The sequence below is a fragment of the Lissotriton helveticus genome, chromosome 7, assembly GCF_964261635.1.
Source record: "Lissotriton helveticus chromosome 7, aLisHel1.1, whole genome shotgun sequence".
In the NCBI taxonomy this organism is placed as follows: domain Eukaryota; kingdom Metazoa; phylum Chordata; class Amphibia; order Caudata; family Salamandridae; genus Lissotriton; species Lissotriton helveticus.
This window is the reverse complement of record NC_136068.1, coordinates 1,043,051,398-1,043,059,821: the sequence shown is the minus strand read 5'-3', so window position 1 is coordinate 1,043,059,821 and position 8,424 is coordinate 1,043,051,398.

Sequence of the window (8,424 nt, the reverse complement as noted above, 5' to 3'; positions counted from 1 at the left end):
AATTCTTACTTCAGCTCCCAGGGCAGGGTCTTTCTCAGCTCCCAAGACTACTGGAATTAACCCCTTCACCTAACTGTCCAGGGTCAGCAGGACGAACTAACCTGGCTAGGACAACAGGAAATGGGAGGTGGAAAAGCCTTGACAGAGGGCTTCCCTTGTAGAGCAATCCACCCTTCAGGTTCCTACCCCTACCAGACCTCAGCCTTCACTCTAGCTGCTCCTCACTGACAGACAAAATGGCTGTCCAGCATTCCGCCTTATGTAGGCTGTCCCTCAGTGGTCCAGAAGGGACCAGAAGGTTCTGGAATGCCCTATACTAGTCTATGGGCAGGTTCTGGGTCTGGCAGTTAGGGCAGTTGGTAGCCACCATTTTGTGGTTCCAACTATCTTCCTGTCAGAACAGGCCTCTGGGCCTGAGGTGAAAAACTATGAGGGGGGAAAAGAACACCTATCCCTTTGACCAACACCTAGAAAAAATGAGTGGACAAAAATTATTAAAGGTATGAGGGGCAAAAAGGGGACAAAATAAATAATAAATTGGAGGGACTACGCAAGAAGCCAGACAGGTCTAACACGCGTCCCCCCCAGCTGAAAGTGGGGAGAACTACCCAACCCCTTGGGAGTCCTCATCACTAAGGCGGAAATACCTGGAGAGACCGTCTGCATTGGCGTGGTCCACTCCAGGCCGATGTTCCACCCGGAAGTCCATTCCCTGTAGGGAGATGGACCACCTCAACAGCTTGGGATTTTCCCCTTTCATTTGCATCAGCCAACGAAGGGGTCGATGGTCAGTCTGAACCAGGAAGTGCGAGCCAAACAGGTATGGCCGCAGCTTCTTCAGAGCCCACACCACCGCAAAAGCTTCCCTCTCAATTGCACTCCACTTCTGTTCCCGGGGAAGCAGTCTTCTGGATAAGAAGACCACAGGCTGATCCAGGCCCTCTTCATTTAGTTGCGATAACACTGCCCCAATGCCATGTTCTGATGCATCTGTCTGGACAATGAACTCCTTGGAGAAGTCTGGGGCCCTCAGGACCGGTGCTGCACACATTGCCTGCTTCAACTTTTCAAAGGCTTGCTGACAAGCCTTCGTCCAAACTACCCGTCGAGGTTGTTTCTTTGAGGTGAGCTCTGTGAGGGGCGCTACAATAGTGCCATACCCCTTCACAAAGCGACGGTAGTATCCTGTGAGGCCTAGGAAAGCTCGGACCTCAGTCTGTGTCTTGGGGGGTTCCCAGGCCATGATTGCCTCAATCTTTGCCTGCAGGGGCTGCACTGACCCCCTACCCACCAAGTGTCCAAGGTACACAACCGACCCTTGCCCAATCTGGCATTTGCTGGCTTTGATGGTCAATCCAGCTTGTTTCAGGGCCTGGAGAACTGATTGCAAATGTTGCAAATGGTTCTCCCAACTGCTACTGAAGACAGCAATGTCATCCAGGTAGGCAGCAGAGAAACTCTCCATTCCAGAGAGGACCTGATTCACCAGCCGCTGAAATGTGGCAGGGGCATTTTTGAGCCCAAAGGGCATCACACAAAATTGGAAGTGTCCCTCAGGCGTGGAGAAGGCTGACCTTTCCTTTGCTCCATCTGTCAAGGAGATCTGCCAGTACCCTGAAGTGAGGTCAAAGGTACTTAGGTATTGGGCAGCTCCCAGCCGGTCAATTAACTCATCCGCCCTAGGGATCGGATGAGCATCAGTCTTTGTAACTGAGTTCAGTCCTCGGTAATCCACACAGAACCTCAGTTCTGGTGTGGTGCCTGGTGGGGCGGCTTTTGGCACTAGCACCACCGGACTGGACCAAGGGCTGTTGGAAGGTTCGATAACTCCCAGCTCTAGCATCTTGGCAACCTCTCCATGGATGCTAGCCTTCACCTTGTCGGACAGCCGGTAGGTCTTTGACTTCACTGGTGGGCTGTCCCCTGTGTCCACATCATGGGTACACAGGTGGGTCCTTCCCGGGACAAGGGAGAACAACGAAGAGTACTGCTCCAATACCTGGCGGCAATCCTCTCGCTGCTCAGGAGTTAGGGATGGGGAGAGAATCACTCCCTCCACCGACCCATCCTTCTCTTGAGACGAGAAGAGATCAGGGAGAGGCTCGCTTTCTGCTTCCTCGGCACCATCAGTCACCATCATCAGGATGACCTCTGGCCTCTCATGGTGGGGTTTGAGGCGATTGGCATGCAGCACCCGTAGAGGCTGTCGCGGGGTCTTAAGATCCACCAAGTAAGTGGCCTTACCCTTCTTTTCCAACACCTCAAATCGGCCTGCCCAGCGATCTTGGAGGGCACTAAGCTCTCCAGGCTCCATCACCCACACTTTCTGGCCAGGTTCCAATTCCACCGGGTGAGCATTGTGATCGTACCATTCCTTCATTACTGCCTGGCTGGCCTCCAAGTTGTCAGAAGCTTGCTTCCACAACTTTGCCATTTGGCTCCGGAAGGCCAGCATGTAGCTCACCACATCTTGAGGAGGCTTTCTGGGAGACTTTTCCCATCCATCCTTCACCAGGCTGAGAGGTCCACGCACAGGGTGCCCGTACAACAGTTCAAAAGGGCTAAAGCCCACTCCCTTCTGCGGCACTTCTCGGTAGGAAAACAGCAAACAGGGCAGGAGGACGTCCCATTTCCTCCGTAGGCTCTCAGGCAGACTTCTTATCATGCCCTTCAGGGTCTTATTGAACCTTTCTACCAGTCCATTCGACTGGGGGTGATAAGGAGTGGTGAACCGGTAAGTCACTCCACACTCCTTCCACATCGCCCGCATGTAAGCCGACAGAAAGTTGGTCCCCCTGTCGGACACAACTTCCTTAGGAAATCCTACTCGGGTAAAGATTCCCATCAGGGCCCTAGCCACCACAGGTGCAGTGACAGTCCTCAGAGGAATGGCCTCTGGATATCGTGTGGCATGATCCACCAGAACCAGGATAAACCTGTGACCAGCTGTTGTTGGTGGATCCAATGGCCCTACAATGTCGATGCCCACCCTTTCAAAGGGGGTGCTAACGACTGGAAGTGGTTCCAGGGGAGCTTTCAGCTTCACCCCCGTTTTCCCACTGGCCTGGCAGGATACACATGTCCGACAGTAAGTGTTGGACGCCACTTTCATCTGAGGCCAGTAAAAGTGGAGGACAAGCCGAGCAAAGGTCTTGTCCTGGCCTAAGTGTCCTGCCAAGGGTATTGCATGAGCCAATTCCAGCAGAAAGGCTCGGTATTGCTGCGGGACTACCAAGGCCCTTGATGAGCCAGGTAAGGGTACCTTGGGTTCACTGTAGAGGAGTCCATCCTCCCAGTAAATATGGTGGTGTCCCGTAGCATCACCTGCTGCCTGGGCTTCAGCCTGACGCCTCAGTCCCTCAAGGGTAGGGCACTCCCTCTGCCCCTTACAGAATTCCTCTCTGGTAGGTCCTCCCTCCACGTGCCACTCAGCAGGGATGGGTAAATCCTCCAGCGAGTCTACTTCCCCCTCCACAGACTCCTGGTCCACCACTGCAGGTGGCCGATCTGTCACATGGGGTGTGGAAGCCGAAGCAGGCTCTTCCTGTCTTCGGGTCTGTCCCTTTTTGGCAGCGAGTTGGGCCATTGTTCCAGGCTCCAACCCAGGCGAACTCCCTCTCCGGGCAGTCGCACACCTTGTGCTCACACAGGCCCAGTCAGGTGTACCCAGCATCGCAGAGTGCGTCCGGTGTTCCACCTCTCTCCAAGTGTTGTGCTCCATGTCATTCCCCAGCAGACAATCAACTGGCACGGCAGGGCTTACGGCAACTCGAAGTGAACCTGCAACCCCTTCCCACTCAATGGGAACCTCAGCCACTGGATAGTGGCCCATTCTGCCGTCAGCCATCGCGGCGGGGTGGAGTACATTGGGAACCACCTGCTCTGGAGACACCAGTCGACTTCTCACCATAGTCATACTGGCTCCTGTATCTCTCAGAGCCTCCCCTCTTTGGCCATTGATGGTGACCCATTGCCCATACTTTGTAGTATTTGGGGGCACCTGGATCTTTGGAACCATCTCCCGTTCTCCCAGGGACACTAAGGTGACACCCGCCCACTCACCCCCCTTATCTAAGGGCAACTCCTCCCCGAGCGCTACACTAGCTACTCCCGGTGGTTTTCCTCCGGTGGGAGGGGGTGGTCTCTTTGGGCATCTGACATCTCCCTTATAATGTCCAACACCACCACACTCAAAACAGTGGAGAACCCTTGGCTGCTGGCTTTGGCCAGGATTAGGGTTTCTGGGCGGGTTTGCCTTAGGGATGAAACCTGTTGACTTCCCTTGGAAACTGTTTTGGGGACCTTTAGAGAACTCCCTCTTTTTATCTCCCCCCTCCTTCTTCTGGGGGGCGCCCTGTCCGGTCTTTTGGGAATCCCCTCCAGTCCCCTTTGAGGACACCCGGGTACTTGCCCAGATGTCCGCCTCCTCTGCAAGCTTCCGGGGATTGGTCAGCTTGCTATCCACTAGGTGTTGGCGCAGCTCGGGAAAGCATTTCTCAAGGAGGTGCTCTTTCAAAAATAGATCATACAACCCCTCATAGTCCTTCACCTCACTGCCCTTGACCCAGCCCTCCAATGCCTTACGTGCGTAGTCAAGGAAGTCCACTCAGTTCTGGGTACCCAACTTGTGGCTCCCCCTGAACTTCTGACGGTACCTTTCTGGGGTAAGCCCAAACTTCCTTACTAATGCTAGCTTCATGATGGGGTAGTTGGTTTGCTCCTCTGGTTCCAGGGCCAGCAAGGTGTCCCGGCCAGCAGGAGGCATGTATTTATACAAACCACCCCCCCAGTGCTTCTCCTGCACCCCATGGGCTCTTAGGGAGACCTCATAGGCAGCCAACCACTTGGCTATGTCATCTCCCTGACTAAAGCTAGCAATGACATCTTTTGGTAAATAGGGTCTGGACTCCCTGGCTGTCTCTTTAGATTCACTGCCACCATTCATTACAGGAGAGGGCCCCCGTTGTAGGGCCTGGAGTTCCAACTCCTTCAACCTGAACTCATGAACCATCCTCTTCTCTTCCTTCTCCTGCTCCAGCTTAGCCAACTCCCATTTTAATTGCCTCTTTTCCCTCCTGTCAGCGAGCTCTGCTTCGGTTAAGCTTCCCCCGGAGACACTACTGCCTTTCCTGGAGTAGGACCCTGGTCCTGGGAGTAGGTTTTCCCCCTCCGAGTGGAATAATCCATTTATCTCCACAACCGGGTCCCGGTCTGCCCCTTCATCCTCCTCCTTCCCTTCTTTGTGTGCCTCCACCCAAGCCCTTAGACTGGTCTGGAGTTCCCCCTTCTTGGCACCATGCTTAAAAAATACCCCCATTTTCTGGCAGAAATCCTTCAGCTGAGCCACAGAATAGGTATCTAGGTTTTCTAATGCAAACTCCATTTTACAATAGGCAATACCAAGTTATACACACAAGGAAATTAGAGTTGCAAGGGCAACCTAAAGCCACCTCCACCCCACCACCAGGAACAAATTTGGAAAAACAAAAGGACAATTTAGGAGGGCCGCTAGGAGAAAACTCCTGGTGTAGGCTAGTGTATTATGTTTAATTACTACTGAGTAGCTGCAACCACAGTCAGGATCCCACCGCTAGACACCAATCTGTTGGAACCTGGGATGTCAGGTCACCTAGGGTAGCCTGGCCTAGGGTAAGACATGCATTTCTAAAGGCACAAGTGTGAAGGTTGCAAACCACCCAGCAGTAAATCCACGCAATAGCACTCAAAAAGGACACTACACCAAAGTATGGAAAAATAAGAGCTTGTTTATAAAAATAATATACTCTGCGTTATACTTCTTAAGATCACAGCTCAGTATGGAACATTAAATCCCGTCAAAACACTTAGTCTAACAAAGTTACTAAATCAACATTTTAAGCAGTTTTCCTATTAGAGGTCACAGCTCAATACAGCTTAGTTCTAAAATTGATACAATCCCTGCAGAATTGCTAAAGTAATTCATCAATTGACATCACTAGTACATTACAGTAAACTCTGCTGGTTTGGCTCTCCAAACCTTTCATTACAGCATTACTTCAGAAGAGGCAAGATCAGTACTTATACTTAGTCAGATATGCTATATCCATTACCTTTGGTACCCCTACAATTCCCCTTTACTATGAACCAAAGATTAACTAGTTATAATCAATTAACACAGCAATCAATGAAGTCCCGACAGGGATTCCTTAGGGGCACTGCACTCCTGGGGACAGATTCTCTGTTCAGTTACTTGTCAGTGCTCAATCACGGGCACTAGTCTTACCCTGGTTGTGAAGGTCACTTCCCCAACGTGAATATCTCCTTACTTGTGTTAAGGTTGAAGCTGGAACCTTCATGCGCCAGAAACAAGGGGGAAAAACTGGGTGATATGGCCAAGGAACCGAGGGCTGGAAAGGCTCTCTCGCCTCTGTGCTCCCTTATCCCGCTCGGGCCGACTCCTCTGTGAGGCGCTCGAGCGGAAGGAACAAAGGCAGGAACCACGATGCCCTCCTGGCCCCTACCGGGCCTCTCAACTCTCCCTCCCTGCTCGGGCCAGCTCCTTGGTGCGGCGCTCGAGCAGGAGGAAAAGGCAGATCACGGGCACAAGCTGAGGAAGCAACCGGCGCCCCTCCTCAGCGCTGGTCGACGAGAACACTTCTCCAGCGGACATGCGCGGTAGCGCTCGCACTGGTGCCGCCTCCCACTGCACCCGCTCAAAGGAAGGACGCTTCACTCCCGGGCCTGCTCGATCCTAGGCCCCTCCTGTGCCAGGAATAACTGCAACACTTGGGCATGCGCGAAGGCGCCTTTTGGACAGTGTCTCGCCCTCACTTTCTCCTGTCAACCGGGGCGCTGCACAGCAACGCGACTGGAGCGCGATCGGTGCCCCAGGGGTCCCGCTCCTACTTCGATGAAGGGAACGAGTTCCTAGCCCCTCACTTTCCACCTAACAGGCTGAAAGGCTTGCCACACACCACAGGATCAGTCAGTGGTAGGAAAAGCTTGTTGTATACTAAGGAAGTGCTTCCTTTCCACACTATAGAGAGGAGGGGGGGGGTAGCAGGGGGGCTCCTTCAGAGTAGAGCCACAGAGCTCTTCTTCAGCACTAATCTATCCCTCCTTACTGGACAGACTTAGGGGCTCCAGGGAATTCTTACTTCAGCTCCCAGGGCAGGGTCTTTCTCAGCTCCCAAGACTACTGGAATTAACCCCTTCACCTAACTGTCCAGGGTCAGCAGGACGAACTAACCTGGCTAGGACAACAGGAAATGGGAGGTGGAAAAGCCTTGACAGAGGGCTTCCCTTGTAGAGCAATCCACCCTTCAGGTTCCTACCCCTACCAGACCTCAGCCTTCACTCTAGCTGCTCCTCACTGACAGACAAAATGGCTGTCCAGCATTCCGCCTTATGTAGGCTGTCCCTCAGTGGTCCAGAAGGGACCAGAAGGTTCTGGAATGCCCTATACTAGTCTATGGGCAGGTTCTGGGTCTGGCAGTTAGGGCAGTTGGTAGCCACCATTTTGTGGTTCCAACTATCTTCCTGTCAGAACAGGCCTCTGGGCCTGAGGTGAAAAACTATGAGGGGGGAAAAGAACACCTATCCCTTTGACCAACACCTAGAAAAAATGAGTGGACAAAAATTATTAAAGGTATGAGGGGCAAAAAGGGGACAAAATAAATAATAAATTGGAGGGACTACGCAAGAAGCCAGACAGGTCTAACAATGTGTATTTGTAAAGTGCATGTTCACCACTACGGGTATCTTGGTGCTGAATAACAGATGTTTGTTGTTACCCAACTCAATGGTACTCATTTTATCGACCTCAGATGGATGAAAGGCTGAGTGGCCCCGCCGGAATTTGATTCTGTGACCATGAGGTCCCTGCAGTAGACAACATTAGTCCACTGAACCACCAGACATGGCACTAGTTTTAGGGAAAGTCACTCCATAAATGCATGTTCGACATAAGATCATTTAGAAGCCTGAAGAACTAATACACATGAGCCAGAAATGCCAATGAATATTAAATGAGCTCATATCGCTCTTAAAGATGGAACTTGCTGCCCTTACATGCTCACATATTTTAAGCATGATGGTAATACTTAACCTAGAAAAAAGTTCCATCAAATCCAGCATGCATCATGGAAACATTTCCATGTTACAGCACATGTTTAGATTGCTACAGGCTGCAAAGCATCAAATGTCTCAGACTGCCAAAAGTCAACTACTTACCAGCGAGTAGTTTACAGCCATGACTAGTACTCTCTCTCTCTCCAAAGAAATCTGCGTAGGAAGAAGTCCCAGCCAGGTCCATGTTGGTGCTAAAATCTGGAACCCGCTTCTAGTTTTTTGTAACATCTCCGCACTACAACCACTCCACAAAAAACACAAAACTTTTTTTTGTCACAACGCTTTCCCACACAATGTAGCCGTCCACACATACCC